Raw genomic sequence first — 18,892 nt, forward strand, 5'->3', positions numbered from 1 at the left:
CTTACTCGATTTGGTGCAGCAAAACGAAAACCTGTAATCATCATAGTACTACTATTATATGTTTATCCAGATGACTCCATTCAATTATTACTAACTAGGTTTGATGGACCATGATATCCACTTCGATGCATTACCAATCACAGCCGTTTGATGATCTTATGATTGATATGATAATGTTGATGATCATTGATTAGTTGTCAAAACACCCTGTCCGTATCTGATGAGCGATGTTGATGCAGTCAAACCCAAATACATCATTTGATTAGCGGGACCTACGAAAATTCATTATAGGAGTACTTTGAGGCGCACCGAGTTATTGGTGGTTGGTGGCTTGGTGTCTCGCTGGTGGTATTCCTTCTATTTTTTTTGATGGGGGAGTCCAAGAGACAATTTGATGCGTACTGACCAGTGTTGTTTTGACCTGAAATTGTATTTTGCGACAACCTACGGAGGGGGGAAAAAATAACGCATGTGCATGCTTGCCCTTACGTTGTTGTGGCCGCGGACACAACAAAATAAAACAAGCCGTATTTTTTTTACGGTAAATGTAAAAAATGTAACAACAAATTTTGGCGGTAGTCATTGTCACCTAATGTTATATTAGGTAGTGTACTTTTTATTACCGAATGCTAAGGTTAAGTCCAATGGGTTAGATTGAGCTGTTAGATTAGCAAAAAAAGTGTTGCATTTTAAAAAAAAAGTGTGGCCTCTTTATTAACACTAATTCTCTTTCCTACCATTTGCTCGTAGTTGAATTAGCAGCGAGATTCAAGCGTTGAAAAAGTAATTGTGGTCCCAGAAGACGTGGACAGTGGTCCCAAATGATGTGGACACTAATTCTCTCTGCTATTTGAATGATTCAACACTGGGAGATTTAAAGCGCTGGACAGTGGTCCCAGATGACGTGGACTGCTAATCTAACTACACTCCCATAGGATTTAGGAGGTTGCATTATGTGACGTAGATTGCTAATCTAGGTGCTAGATTAGCACCCATAGGACTTAGCCTAACCTAAATTAGCAGTCCACGTCAGATAGGACAACCTGCTAAGTGAATGTTACATATACTATTTAGACAAAGAAAAAGAATTTAGTTCCACATTAAAGACCATAATCATATCTATCTACCCAAAACGGTACTGCAACCTAGCTACATAGATGCAAAACATACATCTGTTTCCTTCCTGAGAAGATAAACCAAAGAAAATGAGATGAAAAACAATTTGACTGACCAAAATCCTTTAAAAAATCTGAAACTCAGCTGTACTGGACCCTTTATTTTGAAAGAAAATCAAAACACAGACAAAACCACATGACGCCTACGCTTGATCCGGTCTCGAAAGATGAGCACACAAACCTACTATAATGATTTCAAAATTATTTATTTTAGGCATTATTATTAGTAGTAGTATGGAGATGTATAGTTGGTCCTGAAATAAATGAGATCATCTACACTGAATTCAAATGATTTTGTTTGTCCACCGTTTATTCCCGGTCTCAGAAAACCCTGGTAGATTTTTTGATTTCCTTTACTACCAAATGCAATACTATTAGTCTGGGCTGGATTCAGTTTTCTTTGTACTTCCCTTGCTTTCTATCTTTATTTTTCTTCTTCACTCCCAACATAAACCAAAATTACCATTTTCCTTATACTTCAGGGTATTTATTGCGCCCTGTTCATGCACATCTCTCTTTTTGCAAAACAAGCTGGAAACACCCCCGCATTTTCTACTGTATTAGTAGTAAATTCCCCTTTGTACTTTCCTTTTTGAGTTTTAGGAAGACACCTTCAAAGAAATCATAAATGAAACAAAAGCCCCACACCCCTCTAAAACTTCCATTTGAAGTGGACATCTTGATTTCTTGTCCGTTAATCTTACTTCTTCTTCCACTAACTCTTATGACTGAATATTCGTAGCACAAGATCCCGAGATAAGATATCATGACATTCACAGCCTAAATCCAAACATATCTTCAAAAGAATTCCACGGGATATATCCTGTCTCCAGTTGGTGTTTTCTATTTTGTTGATAGGACCATAGTTACCAGTTTGTGTTGATGTCTAATAGTTTTGTACTTTTAAGCATAATAATATTGTCAAATAAATGAAAATGAAAAAAAGAAAGAACAGAATCAATAGAATATGCTGAAGTACAACACTCTCCATTAACTCCACTCTCTCAATATCATATGAAATATGCAAAGCTAAAAGTTCAAAAAGTTAGTCATCTTTAGACTCTTCCAATCTTCTGCTTCACAATTGACTTTGAACCATCATCATTCATTAAACTATTGCTATCCTCCTCCTCATTAACCTACTCATATAACAGATTGTATGGTCCCCCCACTGTCATGAGTACCAAAGAAAAACTTATGTTAAGTGGTTTTAAATGCTTATGCTTACATATTCCCAGTTGAACTTTTCCTCTGATGACATCTACTTGACAGAAAAAACAGCAAAAGGAGGATTTGCCAAAATCTTCAATCATCACTTTGCACAAGTAAAGCATGACTTGCACGAGAACTCTAGATCCAACATCCAAGTTTGCAGTTGAAAGTAACGCCTGATTGCATGACAAACTTTAAGCATCAAAGTATTTCATGCTTTTAGCTGCCCATTTCTGCACAATTGGCAGTTGCAACCAAAAGGTGAAATTTTCTAGTGTCTGAAGTAACCCTTGTTGGCTGTTTCATTCACTGTAGTATAGAGTCTGGGTTCAGGTTTCAAAAAGATCATATAGACTCCATTGCACTAAAAAGAAACACCCACAGTTGCTTGGGCTTGTTCATTTTTGGGTTTTGATACCACAAATGTGAAGTCTAAATTCTGAAGAATAAGAAACGTAGGAAAACAAGAAAGAACCTGAGCATAGTCCAGGTGCAAACCGTACAGCCGTCCAATGATTAGATAAATTGAAGAAAGGGTAATGTAATTTAACCATACTTCAAGAATTTCCATAGAAAGTTGTTAACAGCCAAATGAAAGAATCTAATAGAAGACACTTAAAAGGGGCAGCAACAAGAGTGCCCATTAATTTAGGTTATTAAGCACCCCCGCATATTTCTCTTGGGGACTCTTGCTGAAAACTAGGCAGATTAAACCTATAAATACCAAAGGGACATAATTCATACTCCCAAAGGGACAACTAACTAACTATAAGGACGCTGGAATTTCACTCCTAGAAACCTTCAAGCAAGCTTCGTATGACCTGTGTGTGTGACAAGGTGAGGAAATCAGTGTGTGACCATAGTTCATGTGCTGTGTTGAATGGTCCAAAGTTCATGTAATCCCTGTTCTAAGCTTTTATCATACATGAATTTATTTTGACGTATGACTGACACAAGAACAGCCAAGACTAAAGAGTCCGCATTAATCAAATACATAATGCGAGATGAATACATTATACATGTACATCTGTATATCTTTTTAAATGCTGAGAGGCTCTTACGAGCCTTCTTTTTCTATTTTGCTTGTGCAGTATTTCCCACTCAGATGAGTTTTTCAATAAAAAGCCGGGACCAAATAGATGCAACGGGCACTCAATGCCCCGACACTACTCCAAACAATAAAAAATAGAACACCAATAAGGTATAAGTTCAACTAGTATTCAAATCATGAGGATAAAGTTGCAGTAAGAAAAGGGAACACAAACATGTAATCAGTGTGGATCCATATTTGTCTTACTACACAACCAATGACTCATTGTTTGACTATCCAACACTGATTGTTTAATAAAGATTAGATCTCTCATACAGACACTGAAATCACAACAGTAAAAAAAACAAGGAGAAGAAAAGAAAAGCTTGTGCCATCCTGTCTTTCCTTACCTTTGCCTACCTGTTTCTTAGGGCATTATCACATGTTGATGTGTCAGAAATCTTCTACTAATCAACAAAGAAAAACATAGATCTCCCTGAATCCAAGACAATTTGACATAAACAATATAGATAAGACCTACATAAAAATCTAAACTAAAGCACAAAGATGTTTTGAGGATTTACAAAAAGATAGTTTATCAAGTGGATTACTCTGACTCAGACTTGTCCAGACGTGCATGAAGGTATCCGTTGATTATATGGATAATTACAAAGAACCAAAAATGAACACAATTGGAGTTAGAATCAATGTGATCCCCTTCTGCACTAAAAAAAGAATATTACCGTTCTCCGATCCAGCTTCCCTGTCACCATATTCTGTTTCCCGCTCGAGTTGTGTAGCATCACTGGATTCCTATGCTTTTGGAACTTCACTTTATCATACAGCAAAAGTACTGCAGAGCTCCGAGGACTGGATCAAAATTTTCCTTTGACCAATGAGGCTGTTGTTTCTCTATCACAATATACAAGTCAACAACATTAAGGTTACAAGGAGTTTCAACAATTTCACTTCAGGAGGTATATCATGTTTTATCTATGCTGCTTTTTGTTCTTGCTTGGTTTTAGCAGTGCAGACATGCGTTCAATATCTTCAGGTCTTGATTGCTTTCCACCCATTAACCACTGCAAAGCCTCTGCTGCAGCATCTTTCTCTGCGAGCTTCTTGTTATTGCAAGGCTGTCCAACAAATTCCATTCCATTGAACTCTACTGTGGATTGAAACTGAATGTTTCTTACTTGTTTTGTCTTGTAAAGAGGAGCCTCATGACCCGCTCTGGTCACCAATGTTTGAAGTTGGCTCTTGGAATTATCACCCCCGGGCCCACTTCCATTTCTGGAAATCGCTCCTGGTGCTGGTGGTGGAGGTGTTGAGGATGTTAAAATTTTCGTTGACGGTCTTATGATTTGCCTGTTTAACACAAACCTACCCTCACATCGATCCTCTGATACAAGCAACCGCACTGCTGATAGCAGCTCTTGAAAACAATGGATATCCATCTTAGGATTCAGAAGCTAATCAGAAAGATAAAATCACCCAGTGAGTGCAAAGGTAAAATCAGTAATACAAATTAAAATCAACCAAATAAAGCAAAACCAGGATAGAGCAATATGCTGCCATAAGGGTTCCATTAAAATCAGTAATGTGGATGGGAATAAGGGTTCCATTAAAAGCTAGGAGCAAAAATGCTGCCATATGATGAAATATTTATTTCACATTTGGTTCACGCCCGAAAAACCAAAATAGAATCCAAAAACTGGGTCGAATTCCAGAACTAGTAAAGACCTGGAGAACACACAACATATTTCTGTAGTGTGTTCATTCTGAAGAACAAACTACATGTCTGAACCGAAATAAACTACAGTTTCAGGGAGAACAGACTAAAACCAATTTCCATATTTCACATTTTGCGTATTCTTATAAAATGTACTTGTTTATTAAACAGTGAACTGTTTTGGGCTTCACTAACAAAGCAAACCTCCTAAAAGTTTTCCTAATCATGTATGGTTCAAACATTTAATACGCTACCATAATGATAAGAGTTATGAATCGTCAACCAGATAACCAACAGCAACAGCTATGAAAGATACTACTTACTTTTGTCTGAATTAGCTCATCAAACTCTCTCTTATGGTAAGATATATTTCTGCCAAGGCAGGTGTCATGAAAAACTCCAAATATCCTCCCAACATTTTCAAGTGCCCATCCTACAGAGATATGAAATAGTCTCAGTTTAATCCAAACCAAAGAATATAGGTAAATTCTAAGAAATATTACCCCTATTTTTAATATAGAGTGTTACTGAAACTCACCAGCCCTCCTTTAGATATGTTTCCACCAAACAGGAGAAGTATGGAATCGGATATTGCCGTTGAATCGCGCAGAAAAACTGTGTTTACTTTCACCTTCTCATTGAAAACTAACCATGGATAGGGGATGCTTGATTCTTTACCATTGACAGAGTTCTAAAAAGACAGCAAACAGCAGCAACAAGCAGAATTAGAAACATATGACCAGATTTTGGTCTCCATGATAAAATTGCGTAGATGAATATTTATAAAGCACAGTAGAGAATTAACTAGTAACAACAGGAAAGACGATCAGCAAAACAAACCAGCAAAACAAACCCACCGAATATAGAAGGACAGGACCATCCTCCATTGTCTTCAACGAAACTGATTTTTCCTTGTTCTGTAATTTCACTTACATTAGTTTCACAACGAGTACCACAAACCATCAGAGGAAGCAATTATCAATCATACAAAGACATCAAACATTCAAAGAAGAAGAACGACTCGAGAGGTAAAGATGAGGTTGCATCACAACCTTATTCGAAATTAGAGGAGCCTATACTGTTCCATAATTTTTTAGTTTGGAGGAGCATTTCCAGTGAGAGCCCAATGAAAACTCAATGTAACACCAAAAGATTATGCAGAAGGAATCATTTGAAATTGAGAAAAATACCATAACCGAGCAAATTCCAGGGTAAAGTCCTGCGCAGATAACTGCTCTGACTAAGTGCTCATCATGACTCCACGCATTGCAGGTATTTTGATCGTTACTAAACAAGCCTGTATCCATGAGCAAAGAAAGGAACTGCTTTCGCAGGGAATCAATAGCTTTCAGTGTTTGAGCAGAAAGAAAATTATTCCAGCAGTATTCATATCCAGCTTGTTCCCTTTCAGCTTCTTTCCAGCCTTCATAGGCTCGCACCACTGTAAGGTGGTCACTATAATATCGGCCAGCATACTGGGATTTTGCAGATTCTGCGAGCTACATAAAAATGTAATAGAGACTTTAGACACATTACCAGCATTCTACCATGCTTCCTAGCATGCTGCACTGCCACTAGTAAGACATCTACGACATCAATTTTCTCTCCATCTTTTTCATAATTTTCTCTTTATTCACATAGTATCTATATATATTAAGAAAGTTTGCCTATTCATAAACAGCATTGAAATAAGTATGTATGGTTGTCTAGTAGCAGACTAGCCAGATAACTCAAATGAGAACTACATTTACTTACATCTTTCTTATCAAGTGGCATAAGAAATGGATCTCTGACACTCAAACCAGCAACGATAGTTACTATTGGATCTAGGCAATGGAACATAGTACCCAAAATCAGCATCTTTCCAAGCTTAGGCTCCACAGGAAGCATTGACAAGTGGTGTCCTGTCAAGTGAGACATGCAACTTGATTAATTAACTTGAGGGGCATAAAATTTTGTCGTGAAAAATAGACAAAGAAATAGTTCGTTACCTAGAACAGTAAGATTTTCCTTCGCATCCAGTGCTCCAATTATTTTCAAATACTCAACAGCATTTTGAACCTAAAGAGGTGATTCAAATACTATTCGTATACAGAGAATTAAAAGATCTTCGAATGCTAGAAAGAGAAGTGAAAGGATCCCCACTGTGCCATGCAGCAAGCTCAAACATTATGCAAGGTAAGAAAAAGAAAGCATATAAAAATGTCTTACAGATAATAACTCTGGTGATTGCAAAGCTCTAGAAAGGAAGTCTGAAATGCTCCCAAGCTGTAGACTTTTGATTTGCAAGCACAGTGATTGCAATGGTGTCTTTAGAAGTTCTGGAAGTTGGTAGTCTGCAAAGGCATCATATACACATTTTGGATAGAGACGGTAGCACTCGCCTGGTTGAACCCGACCAGCTCTTCCTCTTCTCTATATGAAGGACAGAAGAGAAAAGTTGCAAAAACAAATCAAAAAACATAAGACAAAAGAAATGCCAAGAGAAAAACATGATACCCGTTGCACAATCCCAAATGAGATAATATTTCAAAGTATGACTTGAGAGACTTCAACACTAAAATAAACCGAGTTGCACATCAATATCTACTGCCAAATAAAAATTATTTGCCTTGTTGTTATAGAAATGAGAGGCTTAGGGCAAAGTCCTACTGGAACACCAATGCATCAATACTGACCCTAAAACACCGGGTAAAGTGTCTAAGGTGATCACTCACTCAGTAATCGAGCATTACTAAGTGAGCACGTGGTCATTAGGTAATCAGTTGGCTTTGGCCCTCGCTGACTCAACGGGAGCCCACAACTTGTATAATAGCCAGCTACAGAAACATTGCACCAGACTGTATATAGCATATTGTTTTAAAATATGATAGGGTTTTCAAAATGTTTATGGAAACATAGCATACACTTTTTAAGTAGCAAAGCTTCTATCTTATGTTAAATACATGTTCTCAATGATTTATAAAGCACTAAAATAATGCATAACAGGAGCTATATTCAGGTGAAAAGATTTCCTAAAGGTGATTGGAAGTGCATCACTTGAAGTCAACACAAGTTAAGCTCTCCGCACCTTTTTCTTCCATCACAATCTAGTTAATAATTTTATTAGTTTCAACAGAAGCCCTTAATCAGTGATTCAGTAGACATAATTCCCTTGTCTTTGGCTACAGAATGTACACCAAACTCAAAATATTTACCAAAACAATGAACCAGCATTTCTTCAATAAACGCTTTCATTTTCTAGGCTAGAGGCTATGAGGTTATTTCCTAGCAAACAAGTAATCATCAAAATTGCAAATGGCACATTTTGGATACAATTTCTTAAGTTCAAAATTCTAATCAACAACTCCCAATCACTAACAAACATGTATTAAAACTCAAGCGTCAATCAAAGATCTACTGCTTGATTAGTAGATAATCTTACCTGTAGAGCAGTGGCCTTCGAGATCCATGACGGAAGCAAACAAGGAGTATTATTCAATGCGTCATAGGACGACTCTTTTGCTTTCCCGCAATCAACAACAAAGACCACATCATTTATGGTAATGCTTGTCTCTGCCATGTTAGTAGCAAGGACTATTTTCCGGGCCTCACCATCAGGCTTATCAAATATCAACCTCTACATGGGAATCAAAGAAAACATTCAAGAAATTAACAACAAATCAAGTGTGGCATGAAGCTGATGAAGTAGTCATGTTTAGCAGAGATAACCCAGGGGCTACAATATCTGGTGGGATATGCATCCTAATATTCTGGTTTGTGTAGTATGTCTGAACAATGTAACAATTACTAACTATTCTGAAAAGAAAAAAAGTAAGGCACACCATTTCGACTTTAAATATAACCCCAGTGCTGCGGTAAATGATCCACGAAACAATTGATGATCCACAGTGAGCTTCTTTTTTTATTTATATTTTTGGCTTTGCTATAAGCCAAATTGGCATGGTTATGTTGTCAGAGAAGTAATTGTGCCAAATCAAGGTTCCAGACGATTAAAAAAATTAATTCAGATGCCATTGCTAGTGAACATTGAAGGTACCTGGTCAGAGCTGGCCATTGAACCATGACATGTAAGTATTAAAACTTTGCTTTGATCACCCAAAAGGGGATGAGCTTGAAGCTGATCTTTCAGAGCATTAATATCATCCCACCCAGTCATAAAAACCAATACAGCACCAGGTCTTTCCTTTTGACAGATGTGGCACAAGATGTTTTCTATGAGGTTAAAACCAATCAAATCCGGATTCCAGCAGGACAATGAATCTCTAGTCTGTGGAGTATACTCCTTAAAGTTGGCAGCCTCAAGTGCATCCTGCTCATTTTTAAAAGTTAGGGTAATCTAATGTGATAAACACCTGCTAGCTTACAAACATTATATAATTTGTATAGCATTGCCATTTGCCAAGACAAGCATACCTCGACAACAAAAGCAATTCTGCTCTTCCTCTTTCTGACACCTTGTTTTTGTGTTTTCCATGTCTTATCTTGACCATAATCATCAACTTGATTATATGGAGTTAACTTATAACCCGTCATATCCAGAACATCCTCCAACAAATGAGTTTGAACTGGGTACGTAAAACCCTGAAGATTGACCACAGGTTAATATCGTTACACTGAAACGCCATAAATTATGTTGATGCCAACAATGTTTTCCACTCAAAAAACTATAAAGATGTACAGTAACTCAGCACATCCATTTCTTCCAGAAGAGCATTTTACAATAAGTCAATAACTACTAGGAATTATACTATTCATGCGAAAGATATGAGAATGTGAAAGTATATGAGTATGAGAAGTCAGACATCATAAAAGCACAACCCACAACAATTGCAGAGTGGGAAAGAAGATGAAGACATCAAACAAAACAGAACTGAATGGTTTAGGAAGAAGAAACATAGACGCTTAACAATTAGACACTCTCCATAAATAAGGTGTCAATGAAATAAGCTTCTAAAAAAACTGGAAAACAACAGAAACTAATATATGAATGGTCCTGCTCACGAGAATTTATAACTTACAGGTATTTGTAACATTGGAGCACCACCAAAGTATGATGAGAAGAGCTCCGCATTCAAGGTAGCACTCATTAGTATTAGCCTCAATTCTGGCCTACGAGGAAGGAGGTCTTTTAGGACAATAAGTAGGAAATCTGGATAAAAGAAAAAACACGGTAAGAATTCATTTCAGAAGCATGTTAGTAAGTTCCACTATCAAAATTTTGAGCAAGGAAGTTAACATCTCACGCTGTCAGGACAGATATTGAAGATTTTCAAGGTACATATAGTAGTTCGCACTTTATCTTCTTTTCTCATCTCAGGGTAAATTTAGCAAAATTTATCTCACATCATTTTGTTCCCAGTTTGGACATATTTTTCGCATGAGCAACACGTTGACACCAGGAATTTAATCTTTTCGAGTGTAAAGAAAACTGAATCTTAAGATTTACCTTCATTCATCCCACGCTCATGAATCTCATCGACGATAACATGAGTTACGCCTTTCAAATTCCTGTCGACCAGCAATCTTCTTAACAAAATGCCTGTGGTGCAGAAAAGAAGCCGAGTATCTCTGCTTTTGATACCCTCCAGTCGAACCTTATAACCAACCTTTACGAGAAAAAATTAAAGCTACATTAGATGACTTGATACTACAGATGAGTTTTTCAAAGACGAGATTCGGACATGTACCAATGCTACTCAGTGGAGAAACTTACAGATTCACCGATTTTCTCCCCTCTCTCCGCTGCAACTCTTTCTGAGACAGCCATAGCAGATATTCGTCTAGGTTGAGTACATATAACATTACATAAAGCCCCATGACCAGATTCTATCTCAGACTCTAAAATGTACTGAGGAATCTGCGTGGTCTTACCACAACCAGTTTCACCTGAGACAACAACCTGAAATCACTCATCAGAAGAGCATAACCATCAGTACGGGTAATAAAATCCTTCCAAGTAATGAGAGATTAGAAAGACAAAACTGATGAACCAAATGCACTGTAAACCATGATTAGAAATCAATCACATATGTTTTCTCTTAGATGGGTGTATCTTATTCCCCAACACATAACCATATATAAGGTTTTTGGGACAAAAGATAAATTCCCCAAGCTAAGCAGGATAAAGTACCTGCTGTGGCGGAACAAGAATTAGAGATGGGGTGCCATCTGCAATGCTAAATACCAAAAAGAACATACAAAAAGACACGTATTTTTCATGAATAGTTGAACTTTTGTTCTCGTAGCGAAACCTTAAGGTACTCCAAATTTGTAACTGCAGTTAACGAACTTGTGAGTTGAGACCCATCGACAGTATAACTAAACTACACATACACAGTAAGGTAAAGGATGATAGCAAATTTTCATAGATCTTGCTAGGAAACAGTACAGGCAAGTAAATTCCCGTATTACTGTAGCTTAAGGGATGAGGTCCTCTATTAGGACAAACAACGGGAAACTGCAGCCTAGAATGTTTTTCGTGTAGCTTTTAAGGAAAGTACTTTTTTTTTGCTGATAGGCTTTTCAGCTTTGGAGAAAAGCAGCTTAGGGCATAGTGAACTAATGTGATACAAAATTTTAAATCAAATATGAGTGTTGTCGTAAATTCTAAAATACAGGTGTATGATCATGAAATCTGACATGCTTTTGCTCAACAAAAACATGCAGAAGGTTCCAAACAATAATTGGACAAAACCTTTACCTGATTTTGTGAAATGGTGGTCAGTAGTGCATCCCTTTCTTTGTAAGCTGGGAGACTTTTACGAAATGCTTGCATTTTTTGACCTTCTTCTGATTCCTACACCAAAACGAGTTGCTTCTCAGAATCAAAAATAGCAAAACAGTACATGCCACATGATAGAAAGGTCAACAGAATGTTCGAACTTGATTTAGTTATTAAAGTAAATGAGCATGGCCACACGGAGTTTCTCATAGACCGTTTCAGAGTAATATGAAAAGGCTAAGGTGAAATACTGGCTTTTGAACTGGAGAGACATCAACAATGAGGTACAGGTTCAATAAGCAGGTAGCAGCATGTGTCCTCTTTCTGTAGCTGCAAACTAAAATCCCCCGTACTCTTGCTACTTTTACACAGAAAACAGCTGGACAATGCCTAGTAGAACCAGGATATGTACATCTATCAGTAGTGACTTGGTGTCAGAACCAAATTAACGCTATTGACCAGCTATTTTGTGTTTTTATCTGTAATCGCGACGTGGTTACACTTAAAAGCTTCTAAAAAGGAATAAGTATCTAAATTAAATCAGATCAAAACATTAGTCGTAAATCAAACTTGATCACAAGCTGACATGACCATGAAAACCAACAGATCAGGACATCCTTTGGCTGAAAGGCATATAAAAATGCGAAAGAAAAGTATGCACCGGCGAATACTAGTGCACAGGGTAATCTTTTCCAAAAAAAAAAAAGAGAAACTTAATGCACATGAAACCTGCCAAGCCTGTTGCTGACTGCGCAAATGTAAGCTTCTCCGTTTAATGATTTTCTCCATCACAGCACTTGTTGATGTCTGCAGCTCCTGTTGCTCAAAAAGCCCGTCGTCAGTGGCAATACTGCCATAGCTGCTTGATCTGGAGAAGGATACCTTTGGCATACTTCCAATATTCCAAGGCTTCCGGGAAAAGTGCTCCCTGAGCAGAACATCCACTCTTCTTTCCAAACCAAAATGTATGACCACCTGTCAATTCTTAAGAACATCAAAGATACGTAATGTCTTTCTCATATCTTTTAGATATATCATATATGATAAGCAGATCTCAGAACTGTAAAGGATGCCATGTTATCCAGAGACGGATGAAGAAACGCACGTACATTTAAAGGACAGTAGTACGATAAGAAATTCTGAAACAACTTCGCTAATTATTAGAAATTTTAATTCTCTATCAGAGGGACATTTATAAATATATTTAATATTTTTCATTTGTCCAGCTGACGGCCAACATTTTTTTCTTTTTGTTTGCTTCTTTAGGATTCAAGTTCCCAATTAAGTTAGTCTCTAAGGAATGTTTTTGTAGAATTCATAAGGGCACGGAGTTGTAAGTTTATAGCCATTATATATTTAGCGTACACAACGCAGTTGCATGATATGAGTGAAAATCATGGAAATTACCTCTCTCTGTGGACGCTTGTCATCTAGATCGAATCTGTAGTTAGGCAGCGGCACCTTACTAACAACAACTGCTCTTGCATATTGACGACTGGCAAAGTTTAACAATATCTTTTAGTCTGAAAGTTTTAAGATTATAATCATTCCAATGAGAAAGAAACAAAATACAATATTTTGGTAAAATATTCAGACGTACCTATACAAACCCATTCTTGTTGCCAGTGCTGAAAGTTGCTCAAACTCATGTCTGTCCTTTTTATCTCTTGACACAGTCTCTTGTTCATCATTGCTGCGAATGAGCATGTTCAACTTCCGTTTCCACTCATCAATACCATCAAACGTGGAAGCATCCTGAGAGCCGTAATTGCATACATGGACATGAGTTCCACAGACTAGTTATAACAGAATGTCTCCCATAAACGACGACAGTTTGCATAATTAGCACAAGGATTCGCAAAACTTGGTCAGAATCCAAGAATTAACATAATTGCATTTGGACGTGATTTATTATATGCAGCACAGAAAGCACTGCCAACAAAAAGCAAAGCATGTGATCTCTCTACAACATCCAAAGTCAATGATCAGATCAAAAATATTGCACAATTCCACACCAATCATTATCACAGCTTGAACCACCTGGAATAATGACCTTAACCAACACTAGAACTCAGTAAATCAGAATCGAACTCCCAACGATTCTTTTCATTAGTCCCGCACCAGAACTCAAAAATAGTTTCAATGCAGATAGTGCTCCAGATGTTTTTACTGCTATGAACAACTTATTCCGTATCACAAAGCACTACAGTACAAGTCATGGAACTAATTAACACAGTGCTATTTAACTGGCAAAATGGACATGTAAAGGAAATTGTGAAACATACTAAACTAGTGTAGAAAACACCGCTCGTCTATATTATTATTCCTCATGAAGTTACAACATTTTGAAACATTAAGATACACACATAAAATATGACAACTTGGAAATGCAGTAGGTATATCATCAATTCATCAATTCATCTCTTCGTCATCTATTACAACTCAACAATGAGGTGGTAGCCACATATCGGAAATGTATCATCAATATAACTTCTCTCATTATCTCTATCTTAAGGTTACCAGTTATCTAACGCGAAATGCATCCCACGAATTATCACAAAATTGTCATAATGTCTCCATTCCCTAAACCATAAACACGCCGAAAACTAACAATAGATTGTAACACTTTCCACAAATATGAACTTCACAGCCATAAAATTTATGCCACAACTTTTGCATGTATAATCAGATGCTAACAGTTAACAAAAAAATTAAAAAAGAAAAATGACTACTAACCTTACAATTGGAAGAAGAATAATCAGTATCAAAATCAGATTCATCTTCTGAAAAATCATTTGATAGTTGTTGTTGATGATTATTATTATTAAGAGGAGTCACATATAAAACTGAACCTTGATTATCTCTGGAATCAAAATCAAGAGACCTAGTTGATGAAGAAATACTCTCAGATGAATTTGATGGAACTAATATTGTTGACCTTAATCTATTATGCGGTGGTATATAAACAGATGATGCTGCTGAATAACCAACTACCATTTTTCTTCTTCTAACCAAGGTTTTTTTAGGGTTTTGAAGATGTATTTTAAACTTGCAGAATGGAGGAGATGAACAACAAATTTGGGGAGATGGAGAACTCAAACAAAACATTATTTATATTTAAGTAAAATGCTTTTTTTATGATGTCATCATGAATTTAACCCCGGAGGACGGAGTTAGATTTTTCATGGCGTTTTTGGGGAATTTTTTTTTGTTTTTTGGGAAGTGATGGTGATGGTGATGGTGGGGTGGTGGGGTGGATTTGTGGGAGTTACTGGTGACGAGTAAAATCTAACTGTAATTTTTTTTGCTGGATTTTACTGTTTACATCACTAATTTAAAAAAAATCGGTGCTGTTTTGGCTAATTTTGGGAAGTTGGATAAGTTTAGATCGATTTTTTGTAGATTTACTCAGCTGTAAGTTTTCTAGATGGATAAAATCAACGGTTATAATTGGGACAGGTAATATCTACTGGGTTGAACACTTGGAAGTTGGAACTAACATGCTGAATGCCTGAATTCCACGAACAGGGGACAAATAGAAACGGAGGAAACCGCAGCAAGTGGCAGTTTCGGAAATTTGCGGTTAAGGAATGGTGTTTCGCAGCATTTATTCCTGCGATGTGTTGATACTTCTTACAGTTCCGTATATTAATTTTCTACATACCATATATCATTACACTTCCTTTTCTCGTCGTGGAAAGATTTAAAGAGATAACAGAATTTTCAGAATTTAAAACTAAACAATGCAAGGAATATACAATAAGATAAATTTTTTTTGTTGTTTACATTTTGGGTTTTTTATTTTGTTTAGATTTCTACAAATTTCTTCACCGCATCCTGTTTGATTTCTGATGATGGGGTATATGGATCTGATTCGATCCTTGTTATTTTAGTTTGAGTCAGGTCGGCTCGCTACCTGACTTAAGATTTGGATATGTTTAAGTCCGGAAATAAAATGGTCTGATTGATCGGACCAAGTCAATGGCTGGTATACTTTTGAGTCAGTTGGATCTGGTATGATCAAAAAAACAAATATATTGAGTCAGGTCAAGATGAGTCAAATGATTTTTGTCAAATCTAGACGAGTCAAATACACCAAACAAAAACACACAACATTAATTCGTTAATTTAAGTTTATTAATTCCAGAAACGTAATTTTTAATTTTTTTTAATAGGAAAAACATGCATTATTTCATAAAGAGTTTACATATAGTTTTTCTTATACAAGAATTTTCAACGGAAGAGGAAAATCATGTCTCCAATAAGCTGAACTACTACTTAGCCTAGTTTCTCTGGCCAGACAGTGACCTACCTCATTTGTGTCCCTCTTGGTACATATACACAAACCCAGCTATCGAAAGAACTTAGTAGTTCCTTACAATCCATAATAATGGAATTATTCATCCATCTAATAGATCTCACTCTACCATTTATGTCCAAGAATACGTTCAAACAATCTCCTTCCAGATATAACTTTTGGATGTTATTTCTTTTTGCTTCCCAAGTTGATATAGCCTCAGCCTGCTCCTCGTCATCAGTTATTCCCGGAATATACCATGCTCGACTAAAGTTTCCTGCATCTTTAGTCAAAGTTAAACCAAATCGTGTAGTTTTATTTTTTTAAAGAAAAGCGGTATCAAAGTTAATTTTGTGAAAGTCAAAATGAGAAAGACTTCATCTAACTATCTCTCTAACCGTGTAGAATTCAAATTTTCTTCTATTTATTTTCTTAGATGCTCATTCTAATGGTCTGGTAAAAACATCAACCAAGCAGGAAGGGTTGTTCTTGTTAATCATGTACTCAAGGTTTCTCCATGAACACTTTCTCTATTCTTGACAAAGTCATTCACCATATGGAGCAATCCCAAAGGGATTTATGGTGGGGAAAAACATACATGGTGGCTTATACTTTAAAGGGGTAAAATTTGTACTCACAAATTTCAAGGGGGTCTTGGTATTAAAAATCTTAGACATGTTAATGTTGCTTTATTAGCTAAAACTGCTTGGAATCTAATCTATTCTTAATATGATCTTTGTTTAAAGATTTTGAAATGTATGTATTTCAAAAATTGTCCTCCCCCTTCATTATCGAGTGAGTAAGGACAACTCTTGGGTATGGAGAAGCCTTTGCAGGGGTTTAGATTTTATTCGTCACAATGCAGTTTGGGATCTAAGAGATGACAATAACATTTTTGCTTTCGGAGACAATTAGATTCTTAATAGTTTCCAACCTCTATGTTCTACCTAACGAAACCTCAACTTCTTATTGTCTGATTTGATAGATAAAAATACTAATAGCTGGAATCTTGATCTATTTAATGCATATTACACCCCTCAGAATGCCCAACTCATCCAGAGTACTAGAATTCCTCTTTCATGTCATGAAAAACTAATCTAGACATTCGCTAAAAATTGTTAATTCTATGTCAAATCGGCGTACAAAGTTTTGTCTGGTCAAATCAACCACATTCAGAATCCCCAAAATGTAGATCATGTTTATAAGTCTCTTTGGAAGCTCCCTATGCTCCCAAAAGTTCAGATTTTTACTTGGAAATGCTATGAGAATATCTTGCCTGTGAAATCTATTATTTGTAGATTAATGACTCTCATCATATGAATTGCAATATGTGTGGAAATGTGGTACCTGAAACTGCTGAGCATCTTATTTTTCATTGCCCTTTTGATCAAGAAGTTTGGTCTGTAACTCCTTAACATAACCTAGTTTTACAATAAAGTGTGTTTCATTAGTGATGCTCAATTAGTATTAGGATGCTTCAATTCTAATAATGACCAGTTTTTCTGGTATAATATAATAATAATAATAGATAATTGCAAGTTTATTCACAACTATTTTTCATTTTCTATAGTAGAATTTATGAAAAGAATTTTCAATAATTTTGCTGACATTGCAGCTAAGCGCTGTAACAAATTTAGAGTGCAGGGGAAATGGTTGGGTATAATCCAAAGTTTCTTGTCACAACACCTTGTTGATGGTGGCTCTTAGTTCAGGGATAAAATTGTAAAACCCTGCATCTAATAGGTCGACACTCTGTAAAGAGACAGAGCCGTGTAAAGGTGATGGGTGTTTAACCTCTTCACTGGCACACTTATTGAGCAACTCAATATTCTCTCATAAAATTTACCCAGAATGGTGCATGTAGCAACAATCCCAGGCATTCTGTAAATTTTGGCACCTTGACTACATTCAATTAATATAAGTTTCTTTGAATGCTTTCTGTGCTATGTTCCCCGGCTGAACCCTTAATGTTGATATGGAATGACAATTTGTGTTCACTCGCAGAAGAGTAACACGAATTTCCAAGTATCAAGGATAAGTTCTTTGCATAAGGTATTCAATCAGAAAGCATGCTTCTCTCTGGCAACAAACTTAAAAGAACTTTGTGTCAAAACATAGAATTCAATCAATTAGCTTGACTAATTTGCAAAAGTTGGGGTTTTGCGCCTTGCGCAGTATATCGGACCTTGCTTGTCGAAATTAAGCTTAGGCAAACTAGGTAATTAATCCGCTATGGATTAGCAGATGCAAAATCTTGCCCAGAATCATAAAAAAAAGAGTCGCGGGGTAGGAGCAGCAACAAAGAGAGGCGTGGCCATGCTTTAGGCCAATTGGCGCCATTCGCCACGCCCCATCCTAAACCAGCCCTATTTCCCTCGACCAATCAGGTCGCCTTAAACTCGCCACACGCACATAAGTTGTGGCTGGGCCCATACTTGCCGATCCTACTTCCCATCGACCAATCAGGTCGCACTAAACCTGCCACGCGCACCAGAAGGGTGGCCACGCCCATACTTGACCGCCTCCCTGCTTTCATTGACCAATCAGGTTTCTTTAAACCTGCCACAGCTTTTAAAAGGGTGGAAACTGTGTCAAAAGGTTACCCTACCAACTTGGCTTCCCAAAACCATGCCAACATACTAACGGCATGTCAAACTTGCCAAAAACAAACATGTCAGACGCACATGCCAAACGGCATGCCAAACGCGCATGCCGGGCGCAC

At 36.9% G+C, this 18,892-nt stretch overlaps 1 pseudogene; it reads right to left on the reverse strand.

Annotated features, from left to right (window-relative positions):
- Positions 1–3,868: 3,868 nt before the first annotated feature.
- On the reverse strand, positions 3,869–15,107 carry LOC113275443 (annotated as a pseudogene).
- Positions 15,108–18,892: the final 3,785 nt, after the last annotated feature.

This window comes from Papaver somniferum, chromosome 4 (assembly GCF_003573695.1).
Source record: "Papaver somniferum cultivar HN1 chromosome 4, ASM357369v1, whole genome shotgun sequence".
In the NCBI taxonomy this organism is placed as follows: Eukaryota; Viridiplantae; Streptophyta; class Magnoliopsida; order Ranunculales; family Papaveraceae; genus Papaver; species Papaver somniferum.